General features: G+C 39.2%; 1 non-coding gene across 1 annotated transcript; it reads right to left on the reverse strand.

The window, feature by feature from the left end:
• Positions 1-5,578: 5,578 nt before the first annotated feature.
• Positions 5,579-5,680, reverse strand: LOC129473866 (small nucleolar RNA SNORD46). Its single transcript, XR_008654394.1, has one exon. It is a non-coding gene; the product is annotated as a small nucleolar RNA SNORD46 (small nucleolar RNA).
• Positions 5,681-23,926: the final 18,246 nt, after the last annotated feature.

Here is a 23,926-nt window from a genome sequence, read left to right on the forward strand (position 1 = left end):
TGTTAATTCTTTGTGATGCTATATACATAGTTTTTATAGTTTTAATTTTATGAAACTACTTTGTTAAACTGATCTGGATTTTAAGACACTTGTAAACAAAGGGTTTGTTAGTAAAATTGTGGCATTAAGAGTTTTACAGAGCAAATAAGATTTTGACGAGTCGTTTTGAGGCTAAGGATGTTTTACTTGGGTTAGCTTCTGTTAAAATAGCTACTGAGTGCCCACTGACTTATAGTTATAAAATATGATACTATGACCATAAAATAACTTTTTACTTGTTATTCTTCTCTATGACCTTAGGATGACTTTATTTTTTAAGACTTTTTTTTCTATATGTTTTTTGGGGAATGTTAGGATGCCACACTCCTAGGAAAAGTGTGATGCTATCATGCCTCCTGTTTTATTGTAAAGGTGTGACTTCTTGCTATGTGGTGTGTGAAGACAGAACCGTCCCATACATATGTGGTTCAGAGTCAGATATCTCTAGGCTCACAGTTGTGAACCCATATTAATGTGGTATTATTCACGCTAACTCTTCTAATTTATAGCTCATAAACTAACACCTTCAACATTGTCATTGAATGACCTACCTTATACACAAAGGATAAAGTTCATTCACCTAGAAAAAATCTGTGCATTTAAATTAGTGGCCGCAAGAAAACAGGAAGCTTTCTTTCATTTTTTGTTCAACAAACAGCAAAAGCAAAGTTTAAAAAGTAGATTAATTGATGGACAGAAAGCATCACATGGAAACTGTGGCCAATCTGAACAGAAATATAGCATGTGGACATAGATATGTATCAAATACTTATACAGATGCACTCACACACTTTAAAACATTAAACAGGCCTCCTGGGGCACAGCGTTATTAATAAAACAAGGCTCTTTTGGGTGAAGTTGAGAGAAGTGATGAGTTAAAACGTGAGAGGAAATGGTAAGAAATGATATATATTATGGTGCTTTAAATCTTGATTTCCTAAGACTTGAAGAGATTTAAAGTTCTTCTCCAAATAAGAAAGAAACCAGCATGTCAATGAAAAATGTATTCTAGGGAGGTTTTGAAACAAATCCAGTTTTTAAAATGTGATATATTACATAAACCAAGACATATATATCTTGTTTTCCTGAAGTAACTACAGAGCATGGTTCTTTTCCATTAACCTTAAGCACAATACATTTCAGGTGTAGATTCTTTTATACCAATACAGACTGTTATTACTGTTTGTGACCGTGTGTGTGCATGTGTGATTCACATAGATGTGTCAGGGCTCTCTTTCATACCAGTTAGCCAGGTGTATCACAAATAGAATGAAAGACCGACTTGTTGGTCCATTAGTTTATATAATGTTCAGGTTCAGTGCAGAAGCATTTTGGCATTCTTATCCTTCAGGAATGAAACCATTTTTAAAAGTTTAGTCTGTTACTCTAAGATGATGAACACATACAGTTCTTTGTCATTAAATACCATTTTTGTAAATACCATAAGATTTTTCCTTTTTAAAACATATCGGGGCATTTAGATGGGACTGATTTTTCTTCTCCCTACGTGAAATTTGTATATTTCCTCCCATGAAGTTAGAATGACATGAATGGGGAATACAAGAGTGTTCCCTTATGTTGATAAGGAAAAAGATACTGTTTTTTGAAGAGGCATAACATCCTGTAGGAGATGGGGAGTTAGGAAATTTTTTAAAAATGTCTGGATTAGCATAAGACATTTATAAAACCAGGAGGTAACCAATGGAGCTCCATTGACTTAACACCAACAACGACTTCAGCTTTACTCTAAGAATGGGACCAAATGAATTCTCTGTAGTTTCATCAGCTTGAACCATATAGTTTGTGTTTCGTTTATTGTCACTAATGCAATGACTTTTGGAAAGAGGGAAGGATTGTAGTCATTCTTAGAATTTTCGAGAAAGCCTGTTTTGTCTTTTGCTTCAGTGTTTTTTCTTGTGTCTTAAATCTTTAATGGGTACAATGATAATGAGTGATTGTTGATGTAAGTAAAGATTAAATTGAAGGCCGGGCACGGTGGTTCACACCTGTAATCCCAGCACTTTGGGAGGCTGAGGCGGGTGGATCATGAGGTCAGGAGATCGAGACCATCCTGGCTAACATGGTGAAACCCCGTCTCTACTACAAATACAAAAAAATTAGCCAGGCGTGGTGGCACGTACCTATAGTCCCGGCTACTCAGGAGGCTGAGGCAGGAAAATGGCGTGAACCTGGGAAGGGGAGCTTGCAGTGAGCCGAGATCACGCCACTGCACTCCATCCTGGGTGACTGATCAAGACTCAAAAAAAAAAAAAAAAAAAAAAATTGAGCTCATTGTTTTTATATAATTTATTATGTTTAGAATGTCTCTTTAAGGAAAATTATTTGTATTTTGATCAAATTATGAGCATTTAGGTTTTTCTGTATCAGTGCACGCTCTAAAATGCTGAAGTTTATCTTTTGAGCAGGTAGACCTACGTTTTGTATAATCAAAATGTGTTTAGATGGTTTATTGCTTGTTTAGGATGTTGTGTTGCTAATATTTCATGTATTAATCCTTTTTATGGCATTTTTTTCACAAACACTAGAAACATTTTTGACTTAAAATCATGTAGAAATTCAGCACATTAAAAGATATGTCTGTTTCTGTTTGGCATGGATATTCAGCTTCATTATGTAAAGAAATTTTACAATTTCACATACATGATGTTTATTTGATAAAAATTTTAGGTATATTCAAAAGTCACCATTATTTCTTTTATGAAATAGTTTTACAGAAATATAGGTCCAGAATTTTTATTATAAAGGTGTATTTTAAAACAGAATAGATTACACATATTACATGCATTTTGTGTACATATATCTATAGGAATCAATTTACAATTTTCCAAAAACATTCTGCTTTAGTTTGTGGATATTCACTGCTTTCATTCTATTTTTGAATTAAATAGTTTTGCTGTTTTCTCTATGTCTGTTTGGGAAACCAAAGCAGTTAAGCACAAGCATTTTGCTTTATTGATATATAATAACAAATGTGTGCTTGAATCCCATGACTGAATACATTAATATATTTCTTGTGTACATGATCAGTTTATCTTTGTTATTCCATACAAGCAAAAAAAAAAAAAAAGCCTCCGCAACAAATGAGGCATCTAAATTGCCAGAGTCAAATCTCTTTAGACTACATGGTTAATTGACATTAGAAACTTTCTACCACCAACAATGTAATTTCTACACGGTATTGCAAAATTGCTAGCATGCATTTGTTGTAAAATACTTATTTATGAAAATAGCTTTCCTGCAGCTCTCCAAGTGTGTTTTCTCCCCCTAGTGGGACTCTAGTCTATTAAATCCTTGTATAGGATTCTCAAATGCCCTCATGATCAAATTCAATCCTTCATTAAAAAGAGAAATGATATAGGATGTCCTACACTTACTTGACTTTTGGTTGATTTAACAAATTCATTGCTTTAGTAGTAACAGAAATCATTTTAAAAATGCAAAGACAAATACACATTAAGTTCAAAGCTAGTGAGGCAACTCCCATCGGTTACAGTATATTTGTTCTTTTTGGCTACGGATAACTATTAGGATTGTCTTGGTTCTCTTTTAATTTCTGGCTGCTAATTTAGTGGCTTCTCTTAATTCTTTCAATCCCTAAGATCTCCCTGAGCAATCTCATTCACAGTCATGATCTTAACAGCTACCTATGTGCTTTCGACTTCCAAATCTGTAACTCCAGTTCAGGCTTCTCCCTGGGAGCTACAGATACATGTATACAACATTCAATTGGATATCCCATAGTTACTTCCAACTCAAATATTCTTGTCTCTTGAAAATATCTGTTCAACATGTTGATTTCTATAAGTGAATCTTGTATTCAGTACCTTACTGAACTTTTTTTTTTTTTTTTTTTTTTGAGATGGTGTCTTCCTTTGTCACCAGGCTGGAGTGCAGTGGTGCGATCTCGGCCCACTGCCACCTCTGCCTCCCAGGTTCAAGCAATTCTCCTGCCTCAGCCTCCTGAGTTGCTGGAACTACAGGCGCCCGCCACCACGCCCGGCTGATTTTTGTATTTTTAGTAGAGACGGGGTTTCGCCATGTTGGCCAGGATGGTTTCTATCTCTTGACCTTGTGATCCGCCTGTCTCGGCCTCCCAAAGTGCTGGGATTACAGGCGTGAGCCACTGCGCCCAGCCCTGAACTACTTCTTAGAAGTGGTTTGTAGTTTCTGTAGGACTTTAATGAAGACTGTAATATTATCTGCAAAAGTAACATTTGTTTTTTCCTGTTTCAATCCTTAAAATTACTACTTTTTTTCTTATTGAACAAGCTATAACCACTAGCACATATTGGATGGAAGCAGCAATGGCAGATATTTTTGTCTTAACATTAAGGGAATGCTTCTAGTATTTAATATTAAGTGTGATGTTTGCTTATGTTTCTGGTAGATGCCTTATATCAGTTTACTCCTAGTTTTCTAAGAGTTATTTTATTTGAAAACTCTGAGTTTATGAACTATGAATTTTATAAATCTCTGCATCCATTAAGATTCTTATGTTTCTCCTTTAGTTTTTTAAATATTGTAAATTACATTACTTTTTTCTGTAATGTTAAACTGTTCTCACATTCTTAAGACAATAGTTGGTTATATATACAATTTTTACGTTTCTGGATTTGGTTTGCTAATTAGAATTTTCATACCTGTTTGTAAGTAGAATTGATCTATTTTGATTGTTTTCATACATCCTCTTTTCTGGTTATAGTAGTAAGGTTGTGTTAGCTTCATAAAATAAGGAAGAGGGCTTTCCCTTCTTTCCTACTCACTAAAACGTTTGTAGGTTTGGATCATCTCTTTCTTGAGTGTTTCATTACTTATAAAACTGCCACAGCTTGGTATTGTGTGTGTGTGTGTGTATGATTAAAGTTTTTCTTTTTTAAAATTGAATTTCTTTTCTGGTTACCTGTATATTCAGGTTTTCTGTTTATTGAATTGGCAATCTATATTTCTTTAAAAAATTGTTAATTTCTTTCATATTTTCAAATTTATTTGCCAAGTTATTTATAGTATTTTTAGAACTTTTAAAAACTCTTGCCTAAATGTAATAATGTTCTCTTTTTCCATTTCCAATATTGTTTACATCTGCTTTTCTATTTCTTGTTCAATATTGCCAGATGTTTGTTTTTATTAATGTTTTTTAAAGCAACACATTTTTGATCCTCTGTACTGTTTATTTTTTTCTATTTCCTTATTGCTCTTATCACAAATATTTCCTTTCTTCTGCTTTCTGTGAGTTTTCTATAATTCCTTAAGTTGAATGCCTTTCTAATTACATTTTGGCTTTATTCATTTCTAACGTGCTTTTGAGGCTATAAATTTACTAGTGTGTGTCATATTAGCTATAACCTCAGATTTTGATGTAAATTATTTTTTATGGTCATTTGGCTTTAAATAAGTTTTGTAATTTTCTGTTTGTTCGTTCATTCATGGGTAAATGTGTGCTGTGAGTGCTCTACCCAGATCCCATTTCACTCAGCTGGTGCACCCACCTGTCAAATGCTATGGGTGTTCTTTAACTTTAGCACAGTCACTGTAACTATGACAAGTCCTTGCACTGGCAAGTGGCACATAGCTGACCAAGATGGTCACAACCACCTAGGGATGCTTTTTCATCGCCCTTGAGTGACTGTTTACTTGCTTCAGAGAATTGCCCGCAGTTGAACAGAAGCTGCCTTGGCCACGAGGTTCCCTTCTTGCATTAATAGCTTGCAGTCAACAACAGACCTAAAAGGAAAGATGTCACCCTTTTGCCTCAAGGTGGGACTAACTCTGATGCAGTGTGTGCATCAGAGTTGCACATTCTGCATTCGTTTGCCTCAAGGTGGGATCAGGCTGCAGGTACTTTTTGACTATATCTTGCAATACTTTTGATCTGCATCTTGGGCCACGTGTTGCTGTACTTTTCCCTCCACCCTGTCCTGCTTCTCCCACTCCTCTTATGAACCATCCTTCAATAAATCATAGAAGAATCCCCATCTCAGATTCTGCATCTAGGGGGCCCAACCTAAGACAGGGTATCAGAATAGCTTAGGCTTTGGAAATAGATTTTCAGGATGGAATTCTGGGAATGGATAACTTGCTGGCCTGACAGCAATGGATATCTCATTACTGGAGGTAAATCGAGTTTTGATAGTCTGTGGCAGGTTGTAGCAGTGTGATTGCGAAGATTTTCATCTGTGGCAAACTGGGACAGTATATAGGTTGAAAGGGATGCACTAGCTAGTGCAATGCCTGTGGAGTTTGGAGTGTAAACTGAAAAGGGACTGAGACAGATCTCAGTCGATTAGAGGTTTATTTTGCTAAGGTTGGGGACGTGCCTGGGAATAGAAACAAAAGTTACTGTGACTGGTGCTTTTTCTATAAAGGATTTTGCAAATTTCAGTATTTAAGAGGAAAGAGCAAGCAGGAGGGGAAGAAAAAAGGGAGGGAGGGTAAGCATAAGGCAAGTGATTACAGTCTTGTGAGCCTTTGAGTAGCACTCAGTGAATCTACATTTTGCTTGCGATTAAAAAGAGAGGAGGGGAAAAAGTCAATTAGGCATTTGTCTCACTCAGGAAATCTATATTTTACATAAGATAAAGTAAGCATGTGAAATTACAGCTATCTGGGAACAAAAGGAAAGTTTTTTTTGTTTTGTTTTGTTTTGGTGAGACTCAGTTCCCAAGCCTAACTTTCTCTTTGGCATAGTGAGTTTGGGGTCCTGAGATTTTATTTTTCTTTCACAGGAGGTATGTGGAGAAATAGTAACTCTAAGGCAGATTATGGAATTAGGTTGCTTTCACTAAGCACACTTTAAGAATTGAAAAAGAAATGACAGACTCAAATCTATTAATCAACAATTCAAAGCCAAGTGTGAAATTCAGAGGACTTCACTGGTAACACTTAAAAGAATACCTTTCTCTCACATTCAAAAGCAGATAGAGCTGAAGATCAGAACTAGGACTTAATAAGAGATACTGAATTCTCAGCCTATGCAAGTTCCCCCAATGTCAAGCCTTAATGGGGAAGGATTAGAACTCCAGGACTTGGTGTGGGACAATCAGGGTACATGCACTTGAAAACTTTGAACCTCCTCCAGTTTCCTCTGAACCTTTTGCATATGCAGAAATGACCTGTTCTCCTTTGTTGGAAGGTAGAGGTCCCTCACTACCTGAAGTATATGCAGAGGCCTCAAATGTGAGCAGGCCCCACTTGCTAGACAATGCTTACTCTCCTGCAAGAGGCAGGGTGGCATGCCTAGAGTTAATTCTTAGGCAGTTGGATCAACTAGGGGAAGAATATATAACTGGATGAGGAAGAGTTTGTAAATTTGGAGCCATGCCCTGGTGACACAAGATTTAACCCCCCCAGCAAGCGTCCTGAAAGACACCTCATGTGCTGCTGGCATGACTCTTGGAGGATTGCAAAAAGCACAGGTTCCAATTCAATGAAGTAGAGATTCCAGACTGTGATGGCAGACTATGGAGGAACAGATCAAAAGGCACATTGATATGAGCATGCCAGAACGAGTCTCCTATATAAAACAGAATGTTAGGAGAGCTTGCAGGCACATTTGTCAAGGTGATCAGTGTGCTGGTGAACACCAGCATTTTAGAGAAGCTCAGTAGTGGCTATACTTTGTAGGCAAGGGTGGAAAGTAGGAGATGCCATTGGAAAACTGGGTTCCCTAGCAGCAATAAAGATAACGGGGCTCCCAGAATAGCACTTAAGCATCAGAAGCAAGGTGGGCATTATTATTATGGACAGCAATATTGGAATGACAGCCAGAAGGCTTTGACTTTCAGGATCTGTAAAGATGGTCAACAGGATATGGTGTTTCTAAAGGCAAAGATGTATGGGCAGCTATCAAGGGTGTGCTTAATGTATTTTATCAAGTGGAGTAAAGAATGGTTGAGCAGAAGGCTGAGGTCAGCTGTTCCAATAAACAGTGAAAGTCCTTTGGCTGGGTTTCATCGTGAGCTATTTTTTAGTCAGAACCCATCAGCTGAAGAAGCTGGGTCCTCATGAAGAGGACTCAGAAACACCCTGGCATGAGCAGTTTAGTAATTCCCCAAGTCCTTCCCCAAAGTGACCTACAAGCCAATTCCTTGGATAATCTATACATTGACAAAAGGGAAATGCACAGTTTTTTTGAGCACTGTTGGATTCCAAGTTGACATTGATTATTGGAGACCCAAAGTAACACCTGGTCTCCTCTATTACAGTAGGACATATGAGAGATAATAGAGTCCTTACCAAAGGCCATAGTGCAGTGGGTCCTCTGCATTCACAGACCCAACAAGTGGTCATATTTCTTCAGTCCCAAATGTATAATCAGAATCACCATTTTTAGCTGTTGACAGATTCACACACTAGTCCCTATGAACTATAGGTTTTCTTCTGTTTTATAATTTTAAGCTGTCTTCTACTGGAAAGACCTATGAATCATAGAATAAGAGGTATTACAGCAGAAAAGGCTGAGTAGAAGCTCCTGAAATGCCCCCTCCCAGGCCAGTAAAATAAAATATCACATATTGAGGGAATGGGAGGTATTAGTGCTATCTTCAAATATTTAAAGGATGCAAAGGTAGTAGTCCCTCTTACATCCCTTTTAATTTACTAGTCAAGCTGCAGCAAAAACTGAATGGACCATGGTGATGATAATGTACTACCATCACTTAAAAAGTAGTAGCCTCAATTACAAAAGCTTGTGTCAGATGCAGTATCTTTATTAGAAAAGATGAACACAGCCTCTGTTCGTTTTATACAGCTATTGATCTGGCATAGGCGTTCTCAATTCGTGTTAGGAAGGAGAATCAGAAGCAGTTTGCATTTCAATGGGCTAGACAAATTCATGGTCTTGCTAAAGGGCTATGTTTTTTCTTTGGATGTCACTACTACTGTGACGGCGCTTTTTGGTTAGTGAGAATAGCCATCACTTTTTTTATTCTCTTTCAACCTTTCTGTGCCATTATAAGAATATCTCTTGTAAATGGCAAATAACTGGATTTAAAAAATCGAATCTATGAATCATTGTCTTTTATATAGGAAGTTAATTCAATTTACATATATTTCAACTTCATCCTATTTTATTTTGCTATTTTTCATAGTTTTATTCTCTCTCCTAATTTTGGAAAATTCTCAGATATTATCATTTGAAGTATTACCTCAACCTTATTTCAATTTTTCTCTCCTTCAACTCTTTCTAGATACATAGAGCATATTTGATTCTTTTTCCAGGTCTCAGTCTTTCTTTTATATTTTTATTTATATCTTTATTCTGGGTTATGGGTAATTATTTCAGAACTTTCTTCAGTTCCGTAAATCAATCTTTAGCTGCATCCAATCTGCTATTTTTTTCCTTTCATTTTGTTTTTAAGATTAATGGCTATGGTTTTCATTTTCAGAAGCTCTATTTGGTTCTCTCAAATTTGGTCTTCTTTTTGCCTGTTCAGAGATCTTTTTCTTTTATTACATTTTCTATTCCTTCTTTTACAATTTTAATAATTGTGAACATATTTAAATATAAATATTCAGTTATGGATACCCACAATTTTACAAATTATTTTTGTTTCCTTGGGTGCCTATTTTCCCATCTGTTGTGTCTGCTGAGCTTCTCTCATCAGGGTTCCTTTCTTTGTATGGCCTGCACATTTTTATTGTGAGCTTATCTTTGGATTCTTTGCTTGCATGACACGTTTATACTCTGGGTTGTAGAAGTCTTTCTGGAGAGGTTTCACATTTCCTTTTGCCAATGTCCTAGAGCTTTCATGGTTCTTAGAACAATATTATGTCTATTCTTTTGATTTTGGAGTCCCAAACTACTTGGGTAGTATATATTTGAGACCTGCATGTTATAGAATTGGATTTGACTTTATATAGTTTTTTTTGGTAACTAGCAAGAGGCTAGGGTGGATAGCAAGAAGTCTTGTTTCCATGCTATTTCTAGGAGCCTAGGAGAGTAGGCTGTTTCTAATTCCCCATTCATAAACTGTTGCATGAGGGAACCTATGTTAGGGAGGGGGGTCTCATATTCTTTTTTTTCTCACTTTAAAAAACCTATGTTAAGGTATTTATTAAAAATGCACAACTAGCATTACATTTGATGGCGAGAGTGTATGCTTTCTTCCTCAGATTAGACACAACATATTCTCCTATCACAGCTCTCAGTCCTTAATTCAAAGTAAAATATCAAATAACAGCCAGAAATAATGACAGAGTAAAGGGCAACACATGAAAGTAATAATTCACATGAAACTATACTTCATGAGAAACTTTACGTACTTAAAAATTGACACCAGGCGGGGCGCAGTGGCTGACGCCTGTAATCCCAGCACTTTGAGAGGCCAAGGTGGGCGGATCACGAGGTCAGGAGATTGAGACCATCCTGGCTAACACGGTGAAACCCTGTCTCTACTAAAAATACAAAAAATTAGCCGGGCGTGGTGGCGGGCGCCTGTAGTCCCAGCTACTCAGGAGGCTGAGGAAGGAGAATGGCGAGAACCTAGGAGACGGAGCTTGCAGTGAGCCGAGATTGCGCCACTGCACTCCAGCCTGGGCAACAGAGTGAAACTCCATCTCAAAAAAAAAAAAAAAAAAAAATTGATACCAACTCTTTTTATTTTATTTTATTTTATTTTATTATTATTATACTTTAAGTTTTAGGGTACATGTGAACAACTTGCAAGTTTGTTACACATGTATACATGTGCCATGTTGGTGTGCTGCACCCATTAACTCGTCATTTACATTAGGTATATCTGCTAATGCTATCCCTCCCCCCTCCCCTCACCCCCCACCCCACAACAGTCCCTGATGTGTGATGTTCCCCTTCCTGTGTCCATGTGTTCTCATTGTTCAATTCCCACCTACGAGTGAGAACATGTGGTGTTTGGTTTTTTGTCCTTGCGATAGTTTGCTGAGAATGATGGTTTCCAGTTTCATCCATGTCCCTACGAAGGACATGAACTCATCATTTTTTATGGCTGCATAGTATTCCATGGTGTATATGTGCCACATTTTCTTAATCCAGTCTATCATTGTTGGACATTTCAGTTGGTTCCAAGTCTTTACTATTGTGAATAGTGCCACAATAAACGTGTGCATGTGTCTTTATAGAAGCGTGATTTATAATCCTTTGGATATATACCCAGTAATGGGATGGCTGGGTCAAATGATATTTCTAGGTCTAGATCCCTGAGGAATCGCCACACTGACTTCCACAATGGTTGAACTAGTTTACAATCCCATCAACAGTGTAAAAGTGTTCCTATTTCTCCACATCCTCTCCAGCACCTGTTGTTTCCTGACTTTTTAATGATCGCCATTCTAACTGGTGTGAGATGATATCTCATTGTGGTTTTGATTTGCATTTCTCTGATGGCCAGTGATGATGAGCATTTTTTCATGTGTCTTTTGGCTGCATAAATGTCTTCTTTTGAGAAGTGTCTGTTCATATCCTTCGCCCACTTTTTGATGGGGTTGTTTGTTTTTTTCTTGTAAATTTGTTTGAGTTCATTGTAGATTCTGGATATTAGCCCTTTGTCAGATGAGTAGGTTGCAAAAATTTTATCCTATTCTGTAGGTTCCCTGTTCACTGTGATGGTAGTTTCTTTTGCTGTGCAGAAGCTCTTTAGTTTAATTAGATCCCATTTGTCAATTTTGGCTTTTGTTGCCATTGCTTTTGGTGTTTTAGACATGAAGTCCTTGCCCATGCCTATGTCCTGAATGGTATTGCCTAGGTTTTCTTCTAGGGATTTTATGGTTTTAGGTCTGACATTTAAGTCTTTAATCCATCTTGAATTAATTTTTGTATAAGGTGTAAGGAAGGCATCCAGTTTCAGCTTTCTATATATGGCTAGCCAGTTTTGCCAGCACCATTTATAAATAGGGAATCCTTTCCCCATTGCTTGTTTTTGTCAGGTTTGTCAAAGATCAGATAGTTGTAGGTATGTGGCATTATTTCTGAGGGCTCTGTTCTGTTCCATTGGTCTATATCTCTGTTTTGGTATCAGTACCATGCTGTTTTGGTTACTGTAGCCTTGTAGTATAGTTTGAAGTCAGGTAGCATGATGCCTCCAGCTTTGTTCTTTTGGCTTAGGATTGACTTGGCGATGCAGGCTCTTTTTTGGTTCCATATGAACTTTAAAGTAGATTTTTCCAATTCTGTGAAGAAAGTCATTGGTAGCTTGATGGGGATGGCATTGAATCTATAAATTACCTTGGGCAGTATGGCCATTTTCACGATATTGATTCTTCCTACCCATGAGCATGGAATGTTCTTCCATTTGTTTGTATCCTCTTTTATTTCATTGAGCAGTGGTTTGTAGTTGTCCTTGAAGAGGTCCTTCACATCCCTTGTAAGTTGGATTCCTAGGTATTTTATTCCCTTTGAAGCAATTGTGAATGGGAGTTCACTCATGATTTGGCTCTCTGTTTGTCTGTTATTGGTGTATAAGAATGCTTGTGATTTTTGTATGTTGATTTTGTATCCTGAGACTTTGCTGAAGTTGCTTATCAGCTTAAGGAGATTTTGGGCTGAGACAATGGGGTTTTCTAGATATACAATCATGTCATCTGCAAACAGGGACAATTTGACTTCCTCTTTTCCTAATTGAATACCCTTTATTTCCTTCTCCTGCCTAATCTCACTCTGTTGCTGAGGCTGGAGTTGCAGTGGCTTACTGCAACCTCTGTCTCCTGAGTTCAAGTAATTCTTCTGCCTCAGCCTCCTGAGGAGCTGGGATAACAGGCGCTCACCACCACGCTCGGCTAGTTTTTTAAATTTTTTATTTATTTTTATTTTTAGTAGAGACAGGGTTTCACCATGTTGGTCTTGAACTCCTGACCTCAGGTGATCCACCCACCTCGACCTCCCAAAGTGCTGGGATTATAGGTGTGAGCCACCGCGCCCGGCTGACACCAACTCTTTATTAGCAAAGAAAGTTTTATACACCCAAATTGAGAAGTTTTTGTTATAATAACAGATGGAATATATAAAATGGGTGAGGATATCTGGAACCTGTCACAAAGGTGAGTAAAAAAAATCCCAACAATTAACAAAGACTCATTTTTTTCAGTGGTCTATTAATCACAGAAAAATTAACTATGTAAAAATTAAGCCTACCTATATATAAGAAGTACATTTAAGGCCAGGCACAGTGGCTCGTGTCTGTAATCTCAGCACTTTGTGAGGCCGAGATGGGTGGATCACCTGAGCTCAGGAGTTCGAGAACAGCCTGACGAACATGGTGAAACTGCATCTCTACTAAAAATACAAAAAATTAGCCGGGCGTGCTGGTGAGCGCCTGTAATCCCAGCTACTCGGGAGGCTGAGGCAGGATAATCACTTGAACCTGGGAGGCAGAGGTTGCAGTGAGCTGAGATCATGCCATTGCACTCCAGCCTAGGCGACAAGACCAAAAATTCATCTCGAAGTACATTTAAATTCACACAGTGATTCAACACAACAACACTACCTGTTAAACTCCTGTACTATTGCTCATGTACAGAATTCCCACCTCAGTGTTCTCTTGCAAAAGCAGTGAAAGTCCATAGTCCAGAGACCCTCTTTAATAATGAGCCATTGATAAACACAGTACATTTATGAATCATATAGCATTTTGTTCATGTTTTGAATTTTCTCAAGTATTCTACAAAAATTAATTGGCATCAGGTTTTCCATATTACTTATATTTATAGAACTTCATCCCAGTAGTTTTCATATAATTTTAAAATAGTTGTTAACATTGTGAACTTTCCTGTATTTTCCATACTGCCAGGGTTTCAATTAGGCATGCATTTTTTTTTTTTTTTTTTTTTTTTTTTTTTTTGAGACAGAGTCTTACTCTGTTGCCCAGGCTGGAGTGCAGTGGCATGATCTTGGCTCACTACAACTTTTGCCTCCCAGGTTCAAGCGATTCTCCTGCCTCAGCCTCCTGAGTATCTGGGATTACAGGCTTGTGCCACCATATCAATTTAATTTTTATATTTTTAGTAGAGATGGGGTTTCACCATGCTGGCCAGGCTGGTCTCGAACCCCTGGCCTCAAGTGATCCACCCTCCCAAAGTGCTGGAATTACAGGCATGAACCACCACAACCAGTCACATGTATATTCTTATAAGGTCCATCTCCATTGTGCGGTCATGTCTTTTGTTTTTTTTTTTTTCCACCCCTCTGCCTTGCATGGGCATAAGGCTGGAGCTCCATCCCTCCTGTGTGTGTTAACTATCAAAGCCCTAGGCCTCAGGGCTTCTGTACAGACCTGATACCTCCTGAATTTACCACAGTAGTGGCCGAATCTTACACCTCTTGTTTATTTTAACAGATGACTGTAACATTTCAGTGGTTTAACAAAATATAATTTATATAAATATAAACAAGTGTTCACATAAAGTTAAAGTGTGAGGCAAGGGATGGGGAACTGTATTGCCACACAATTATTTAGGGAACCAGGCTGACAGGGGCAATGGCACTTTACTCATGGCTCCCCGGTTGCCCAGCCTGTTGACATCCAGCCGGAAGATGGCAAAAGAGGGAGACCAGAATCACGGGAGCTTCCTAAAGGCCAGGCGTGGGTGAGGTGTATAATTATTTCTGCCTACATAAGGTTGGCCAGACCTCAGCCACCTGGCTCCAGCTAGATGAAAGAGAGACTGAAAAATGCAGACCTGAGCTTGGCAGACACCTTCCCAAGTCTCCTTTTTTTTTTTTTTTTTTTTTTTTTTGGAGAGAGTCTTTCTCTGTCACCAGGCTGGACTGTAGCGGCGTGATCTTGGCTCACTGCAACCTCCACCTCCCGGGTTCAAGTGATTCTCCTGCCTCAGCCGCCTGAGTAGCTGAGATTATAGACATCATCCATCACCAAACCCAGTTAATTTTTGTATTTTTAATAGAGACGGAGCTTCTCTGTATTGGCCAGGCCAGTCTTGAACTCCTGGCCTCATGTGATCTGCCTGCTTCGGCCTCTCAAAGTGTTGGGATTACAGGTGTGAGCCGCTGCACCCAGCCCCCAAATCTTAATGAAAGAGGAGCTCACATCTTTAGAGGAGAGTGAGCCATCTATCACTATAATTTCATATCCATTGGATATTAACAAGTTCATTTTCCTATCTAATGGTGGGTGACCAATATTTGTTGAAATGGATGACATGGATTTAAATAACTATCTTATAAGATAGAAAGTGCTAAAGGGCATTAGAGAAATAAAGATGAAGACGTTCAGTAGAAGGAGAGGGATCATTTCCATCTCCATTTGAGAAATCAGCAAAGACGTTGTGGAAGAAGTAGCATTTGAACTGAGACTAGGTGTGTGGGTAGGATTTGGACATGCCATCTCTGATTAAGTATTAGGCACCTCCTTTCTAAGAACACTCAACTAGTATACATGCCATGAGCAGACAAGGGTGAGGTTGACTTTTTTTTTTTTTTTTTTTTTTGAGACGAGTCTCGCTCTGTCGCCCAGGCTGGAGTGCAGTGGTGCAATCTCGGCTCACTGCAACCTCCACCTCCCAGGTTCAAGCAATTCTCCTGCCTCAGTCTCCTGTGTAGCTGGGATTACAGGTGCCCACCACCATGCCTGGCTAATTTTTGTATTTTTAATGGAGACGAGGTTTCATTATGTTGGCCAGGCTGGTCTCAAACTCCTGACCTCGTGATCCACCCGCCTTGGCCTCCCAAAGTGCTGAGATTACAGGCGTGAGCCACCATGCCCGGCCAAGCTTGACTTTATGAGCTTCCCTGAGTCAGAATCCCTCATTCACAGACCACTCTGGCTTTGCCAGCTCCTGCTGCCTCCTTGACTCTCTTCCTCTTCAATCTCGGGTCACTTCCCTTGTCTCTAGTACTTAAGTACACAGGCAGCATCAGGGATACTTGGTTTTAGTTTTGGCTTTGACACTTGTTGTGTGACTTAGGCAATTTTTCCAACCTCTCTGAGCTGCAGTTTTCTTCCTTACATAAAAGAGAAGTAATAATAATATGCTACTTTGTCAACCTGTGAGGATTTAAGGCAGAATGTATGTACAGCACTCAGCACAAAGTAAGCATTCAGCAGCTGTGAGATATTATAATTATTAGCTTGTTTTTTTTCTTGCTTGATTTTTTGGCATCTTCTTTTGAAACTCCTGGCAACCTTCCCTGGCTTCTTTCTGTTTCTCTACTACCCACTTTAGAGCCAGAACACTTTCTTTCTTGGTTCTTTTTTGTTATTAACAAAAATACCACCCAGAGCTCTGTTTTCAGTCTTGCTGTACTTATATTACCTTGACCTGCTAGGTTTATAACTTTTTTTAAACTAAATCTGCTAATTAATTTTTAGGATGTCCCTTAGAAAGAAAGGGGAGATGGTATTGGCATTGATGATGGCGTATGCGTGTGTATGAGAGTAGGATGGAGCAAGCCCATTCTACGTGCTGTGTAATCATCTTGACATTAGCTTTGGTAAGCTTCACAGCACTGAACATAAAAACTGCTTACATGTAAAATTTTGGGGGAATTTGTCTTCGTGGCTACCCTAGAGCTTTAACTATGGCTTATTCCATCCCATGCAGCCCACATAGAATAGCCACAGATGATGTGAATGGTATATTGGAAAGTTTCTATCTGTGATTGTCGTCATCCATGAAGTGCTCAAGGTGTTAGGCTTCTGGTAAAATACTAGTGGGCAACCAGATACCTGTTCGGGCATCATGTTAGTGTGAGGATCTATACATTATCTTCATCATCAATAAAAGGTTTATTGGGCCCTCTGCCATGTAGAGCATCATGCCTCCAGCTGCCAGACAGTAAACCAGGCTTAATGCAGTCTCCATATCCTGGCTTTGCTGTTCCTGTGCACAAGTGACCCTGACACAAAGAGGGGGTCACCACCAGAAAGCCACCCATTTTCCACCAGCTGCAGTGTCACGTCCTTCTGCATTTGAATTTCTGACAAGCAGTCTCTGGGTAGAAAATAAAATTTGGATGATCATTTGGGTTATTCAGATGAGGAAGTGCAATTTTGCCCTCCATTTCTAGGAGTGAAACTTTAAGGTCCACTGAGATTACTTTGAGGTCCATGCTGGTTACATCCAGTTTCCGAGGATATCCTAGAAAAAGTGTCTGGTTACTTGCCATGGAAATTACTTTCCTTTCTTTGGCTGGAGACCATCATCCTCAAACTAATTTCCTGTTTGGTGCTCAATATTCGAAAGCAGGAAATTGTATTAACGAATAGGAAGCTGGAGATGATGGGGGAAATGCATTTAGAAATCTGGCTGCTAGGGAAATCATTTTTGCCTCCCTTAATTTATTAAAAACCTAGATCTTATTTGGCATCTTCTTCCCTCATTCTTATTCCCATTATTAGCCATTATCAAAGGAACATTATTAAGTATGAATCTCTGCTTGGCACTAGGAGTGAGTGACTGAGTCCCTGCCCACTAGGAAGGCTGTAACAAAAACGATGAGGACAACAGCTAGCTGCAAGAACAATAAATAGTTGCAAGAACAAAAATATCAGTATGAATGTGATTCTTTACTTGATAGATATACTTCTAAAGCCCTCACATGGATTAAGAAAAAAAATTCACTAGAGCCGTATGAGGAAGGTACCATTACTTCCATTTTATTGATGAAGTGTGTAAGGCATGGAGTAAATAATTTGTTTAAAGTGACACAACTAGTAAATTGAAAAGTCTGGACTCACCCTTTCTCAGCTCATGTTATTAGCCACTATGTCACTATGTTCTACTGCTTCTAATTTAACCAGAAAACACTAGAAAGAGTAAGCAAAAATAAAAGTGCAGATTATTACACTCTAGGGTAGGCATATTTTCTAGGATGGGAGTGAGAAGGGAATTTCTGGAATTTGTACTGTCTTCCTCAAAAGCAAGCCTCCTCGGAGGAGAATATACATTTGCAACTTGAATGAAGAGTTAGGGTGAGGCAGGTGGGGGACAGGAAACAAGACAGTCAATACACGGCAGAGACTCAGCTCCTCGGACCTGGATTGCCCAGCCTCTCCAGCCAGCTCCACTCCATGGAAGGAAGAAGCAAGCTCTGGTGCCAGCCTGGCGCAGCCTCACCGTGACACATCAGCAGCCTTTTGAATGTCACCCGAGGCAGGTGAGTCTAAATCAGCCACCATATTCGTTGAAGCTTTTGATCCCTAATGTTGGAGCAACATGATCCGGTGACATAGATTCAGGTCTAGGAAGTTCATAAAGTCAGATTCTATTCTGGGTCTTTTCTGGGATAAATAGCTGGCTGGAAGTCACAGTCATTCTGAAAGGCTGAAAATAACTAGCACGACATTTTAATGAGTTAATAAATCTTTCTCACTGAACTACATGGAAAGACATGAAACATCACACTTTAGCTATTCACTAGGCTTAATTAAACTTGATGTTGAAAAGGTCAGTGCCCTGTCTGGTGAGTTCCAAATCACTTCAGATCCGACAGTAGGGGTGACTGTAGAGGTGAAAGCAAATGTGTTCACAGGCAAATTGGGAGACTTATGCTTCTATTGGAGACTTAAACAGGTGTGATTTAAATGGGCCTTGCCCCAAATAGTGACAATTAGCATTTATTAAGTGCTAGCTCTGTGTAAGTCACTGCTCTGATTGCTTTAGCTGTGTTAACTCATTTAATCCTCAACAGCAACCACAGTAGGTACTTCTTGATAGATGAGGAAACTGAGGCCCAGAGAGTTGTAGTGATTTGGCCAATGCCTTACCTTTGCAAGTCTGCAAAATGATAGAGCCAAAACTTGAATGCGTAGTCTGACTCTGGAGCTTGCATGCTTAACCACTAGGCTATCCTGCCTCCCTCAATCAGAGTTGAGCTGTACTCACATAGTTAAAAATGCACACATCGGCTGGGCGCGGTGTCTCACGCCTATAATCCCAGCACTTTGGGAGGCCAAGGTGGGTGGATCGCCTGAGGTCAGGAGTTTGAGACCAGCATTACCAATATGGTGAAACTCTGTCTCTACTAAAAATACGAAAATTAGCCGGGCTTGGTGGTGAATGCCTGTAGTCTCAGTTACTCAGGAGGCTGAGACAGGAGAATTGCTTGAGCCCGGGAGGTGGAGGTTGCAGTGAGCCAAGATCATGCCACTGCATTGCAGCCTGGGGAACAGAGCAAGATTCTATCTCAAAAAATAAATAAAAATGCACACATCTCTTGTGGGAGATTAACACCATACACCTTCTAGGAATTTCAGTGAATGCATTCTAAGACAGGTCAAAGCATGCAAGACACTCACATGCTGCATGAGAAATATGATTCTTACCAGTATCATATGGATTGGTGCAGGTCACAAGGAGGTCTGTTTACTAAGAACAATTATTGCAGTTTCTTCAACTCAAACACCTCAATTCAGCAAACATTCATTGAGCTTCTCCTGTGAATTAGATACTGTGCTATGTGTTGGGGAGAAATATGAGTAAGACATGGTACCAACCTTCAAGGAGCTTACAGATTACAGATTTGTTGTTATAAAATTTCTGGGAAGACAAAAATAGCATTCTGGACCAATCTTTTATTAGCTCAGCGCTCCAGTTCAGTGGAATCTTTATTTGCCTGCAATGGTTTGGACCGAATTCCCATGTAGTGGTTTTATTGCATATATAATAAATATATATTAAATAAATACATATTATTATATCTATAAAATATATATAATATTTCTTGCCCATGCAGAGCCTTGTGCTAAAAGATATGTTAAATCTGGGACATATTAAACAGAGATGAGTTGCAGCTACTTTCTCATTCTTTCTGACAGAATCTGTTCACAGGGAGGGAAGGCTTTGAGTCAGGCTACCTGGGTTTAAACACTAGTTGAATTACTTTCTGGCTGCAATGACCACCTTGGGTGACTCACTTCATCTCTCTGAGCCCAGATTTCCTTATCTGTAAAATGGAGAAAGTAACTGTAGTCATCCTTACAATCCTTTCAAGGATAAATGATATTAAATGCAAAAATGCATAATATTTGTCACATTACTTGGCAAAGAGGAAGCTCTCAACACATCTTAGCTATTTCAGTTATTTTCTCTGCATTGTTCCACTTCTGAGTTCTGTTTCATCATTCAGTACTCTGAAGAGGCTGACTAGCAACATACAGACGGTAGGCTCTCCCACTTCACCTTTTTTCCTAGAGCAGATAGAAAACTGGCATAGGGGCAAGATACAGGGTAACATTTGTTAAAGGTCCCATTGTGACAAAAGCCCAACATTTCTTGTTGACATTTTCCATTTCTCAGAAGGCAAAGGAAACGATTCCTCTGATTCTGAAGTTGGTGATGTTGTAGAGACAGGGACTTGGAGAGAAAGCTAACACGCCTTAAGGGTTGGGGCACAGAACAGGGACCCTCCTCTGCCCTGTTTGCATTCATTTCTGATTCAGTCTCTGCTGCTCTCCCCATGCTGGCTGCTCTCAGCTCTTGTCTTCGATCCTCAAGTCTCCCATCACCTCTGGTCCGATCTTGGCCTTCTGTAGCAAACCTAACCCTCTGCGACTGCTCAGACTGCTCCCCCAGTACAGTCCTGCTACAGAGCTCTAGGAGGTGTTGTTTACATTGCAGTCACTGTAAATGGTGCCTCCTGGAGGTGTGCAGCTTGGTGACCGGGCTTGTTGGCCTTGCCATCTCTAGACGCTCACCCCAGGGCTCATGGGCTGCTTCAGCTAGGATGGGCTTCTTACAATTTTTCAACGTGCCTCACTCAGTCTTTGTTCTGTGTGTTTGCACATGCTGTTGTCTCTGCCTGGAAAGCTCTTCTCTCTTTCTTCTCATCATCCACTCCCTCTGATTTGCAACCTCCCAGAAAAAAGAACAAATCCCTCGTGAAGGCAAGATCACTCTGGTTAACTTCTACTTATATTTCAAGACAAAAATTAAATATCACTTCCTTTGAGGCTTTCCCAGAACCTTAAACTAGAATCAATCATTTTGTTTTAAGGATCTGTTAATGCTTGTGTCCTCTTTTTTGTAGCATCTAACACAATAGAAATTAGTTTAAAGTCTATATAAGAACTACAGGGACCGGGGCTGTGACCAGGACTGTCTTAAGTCTTCACTACGAGTAAAAATCATCTTGCTTATCCCTGGCTTCCCCCAGCCCCTCAGAGGCAACCTCTTTTAACATTTACTGTTTGAAATTCTTCTAGTGGCTTCTTCCATAACTTCAAATACTATATTTACTATTTCTTGATTTATTAATGGAGATAATAATTTATCTTTTCTTGAGACAGGGTCTGGCTCTATCGCCCAGGCTGGAGTGCAGTGGTGTGACCTCGGCTCACTGCAGCCTCAACCTGGCTCAAGTGATCCTCCTGCCTCAGCCTCCCGAGTAGCTGGAACCACAGGCATGTACCACCACATCCAGCTAATTTTTGTATTTTTTTTTTTTAAGTAGAGACAGGATTTTTCCATGTTGCCCAGGCTGTCCCCAAACCCTTGAGCTCAAGTGATAAACCTGCCTTGACCTTCCAAAGTGCTGAGATTATAGGCGTAAGCCACTGCACCCAGCCTAATTTCTTACAATTAAAGATGGGGGTTAAATTTACTTTCCATACCTCTCATTTGATTCTCTTTCCTCTTTCCATTATTTGTTATGTTTTAATTCTTTCATTGAGTTATCTTTACAGTTGTAAATTATAAACTTAAGTCGTTATTTATTTCTATAAGCTTTAGCCAGCTACTGCTACAGATTGGTATACAGTTTGTATACCCACAAAATTCACACGTTGAGACCTAACCCCTACTGTGACAGTATTAGGAGGTGAGGCCTTTGAGAGGTGACTGGGGCATGAGGATGGAGCCCTTATGAATGAGATTTGTGCCCTTATAGGAGGCTAAAGAAACCAGATGTTCCCCCTTCCACCAAGTGAGGACACAGCCAGAAAGCACCATGGATGTGGCAGAGAGCAGCTCTCACCAGACACTGAATCTGCTCTTGACGTATCTTGGACTTCCCAGCCTCCAGAACTGTGAGAAACAAATGTCTGTTGTTCATAAGCCACCCAATCTATGGTATTTTGTTATTGCAGCCCAAATAGACTAAGACAGTTACTCTTGACTCTTCACTAAACCAGATGAGGCTATTAGTTCCCTACTTTTATCTCCTCTTATTTCTGTTTTATTTTGCTTTCTGAATTTTGCTATCCCTACCTTCATTTTCATATCATCAGATTTATCACACATACAGTTCATTTTACAATCATAATTTAGACTTTTGGCTATAGTTTGATTCTGAAAGTTGAAAACAAGAGCTTGCATTACTTTGACTTTGTAATGATCATCACTGCAAAACAATTGAGGTGACAAGATTCTGTTTTTTTCTCTGTGGGTTCAATAGTCCCAGCTTTTGTTCTACAGAAATAGAATCTGTGTCTAGTGGGAAGGTCAAGTTTCCAGTGGCTTCACTTTTCTTATGCTCTATCAATTCTTCCCTATCATGTCACAACCATCATTTCTTTGTGCAGTTTATTAAAAAATTTTCTTCCTAGGGTTTCTATTGCTTTGCTCCTTTCTTGTCGATATGAAGAACATCTATTTTCTGTAGACTCAGTTACCTCGCTTACTATCTTTTGCAGAGATCATACCTGCACTTTCCCCAGTCTGACTTTTATCATTTTGTAGGTGGGCTGCTGTTCTCTGGGATGCTTCTTGGATCCTTTTATCTTTTGTGTCCAAAAATTTCACAAAAACATGCCTGACTTTTCTTTTTAACCATGCATATTGCTGAATATGCAGCATGCTTCTTTTTCTTTCTTTCTCTCTCTTTCATTCATTCTTTCTCTTTCTTTCTGTTTTTTCTTTCTTCCTTTCTCTCTCTCTCTCTTTTTCTTTTTCTCTTTCTTTTTCTTTTTTTTTTTTTTTTTGACAGAGTCTTACTCTGTCAATCAGGCTGTAGTGTAGTGGGGCAAACTCTGCTCGCTGCAATCTCCACTCCTGGGTCCAAGCGATTCTACTGCCTCAGCCTCCCGGGCAGCTGGGATTACAGACTCATGCCACCATGCCTGGCTAATTTTTGTATTTTTTGTAGAGATGGTTTCACCGTGTTGGCTAGGCTAGTCTCGAACTCCTGACCTCAAGTAATCTGCCCACCTCAGCCTCCCAAAGTGCTGGGATTACAGGTGTGAGTCATTGCACCCAGTCTTCAGCAGGCATTTTCAGTCTGAAGATTTTTGTATCCTATAGCTTTGGAAATTTTTTTTTCTATTATTTTACTGATAATTTATTGTCTATTATTGTTTTGTTATCTTTTTCTCCTTAATTGAATTTGTATGTCTTTACCAATTGTCTCATATTTTTCATTTTTAAAATGAGGGATAATTTTGCTTTTCAGGAAATGCTTTCAACTTATTCTTTTAGGTATTTGTTATTTTGAACTACTTTATGTTCTTTTTCATAGTATTTTTATCTTATGGCTTTAATTTATTCTTGAAGACTGATTAGATTCTTTTTAGAGTTCTGTGATTTCTGAAGTCCTTATGTTTCCCACTGAGTCTATTATTCCCTATGTATGTACCACCTCCTTCAAGGTGCTGGTTTTCCACAGATGTCTGATGACTCAGGTTGTACTTTCATATGTAAGGATGAAAGACAAGTTGTTTATTCAGGACTGCTGGAAACAATTCATTCTGCTCTTGACTAGCTGGGTTTAGCTGTTCCATTGGTCTCCTGCTGGAATGAGAAGTATGACTTGTAGCTCTGCATCAGCGGGCAAGACTTGTTGGCTGGAAGATTTTGCTTTTAGATATAGAAATGGTGAGCTAGTCATCCACTGGGCTTCTCCCACTCAAATGTTACATTGAAGGAAGCTTTGCTTTGGGGAACCCATATTCATACTCTAAGCTTAGTCCTCCCTAGAAAATCCTTTCTTTTTTCTTACACACACACA

This window comes from Symphalangus syndactylus, chromosome 23 (assembly GCF_028878055.3).
Source record: "Symphalangus syndactylus isolate Jambi chromosome 23, NHGRI_mSymSyn1-v2.1_pri, whole genome shotgun sequence".
Lineage (NCBI taxonomy): Eukaryota > Metazoa > Chordata > Mammalia > Primates > Hylobatidae > Symphalangus > Symphalangus syndactylus.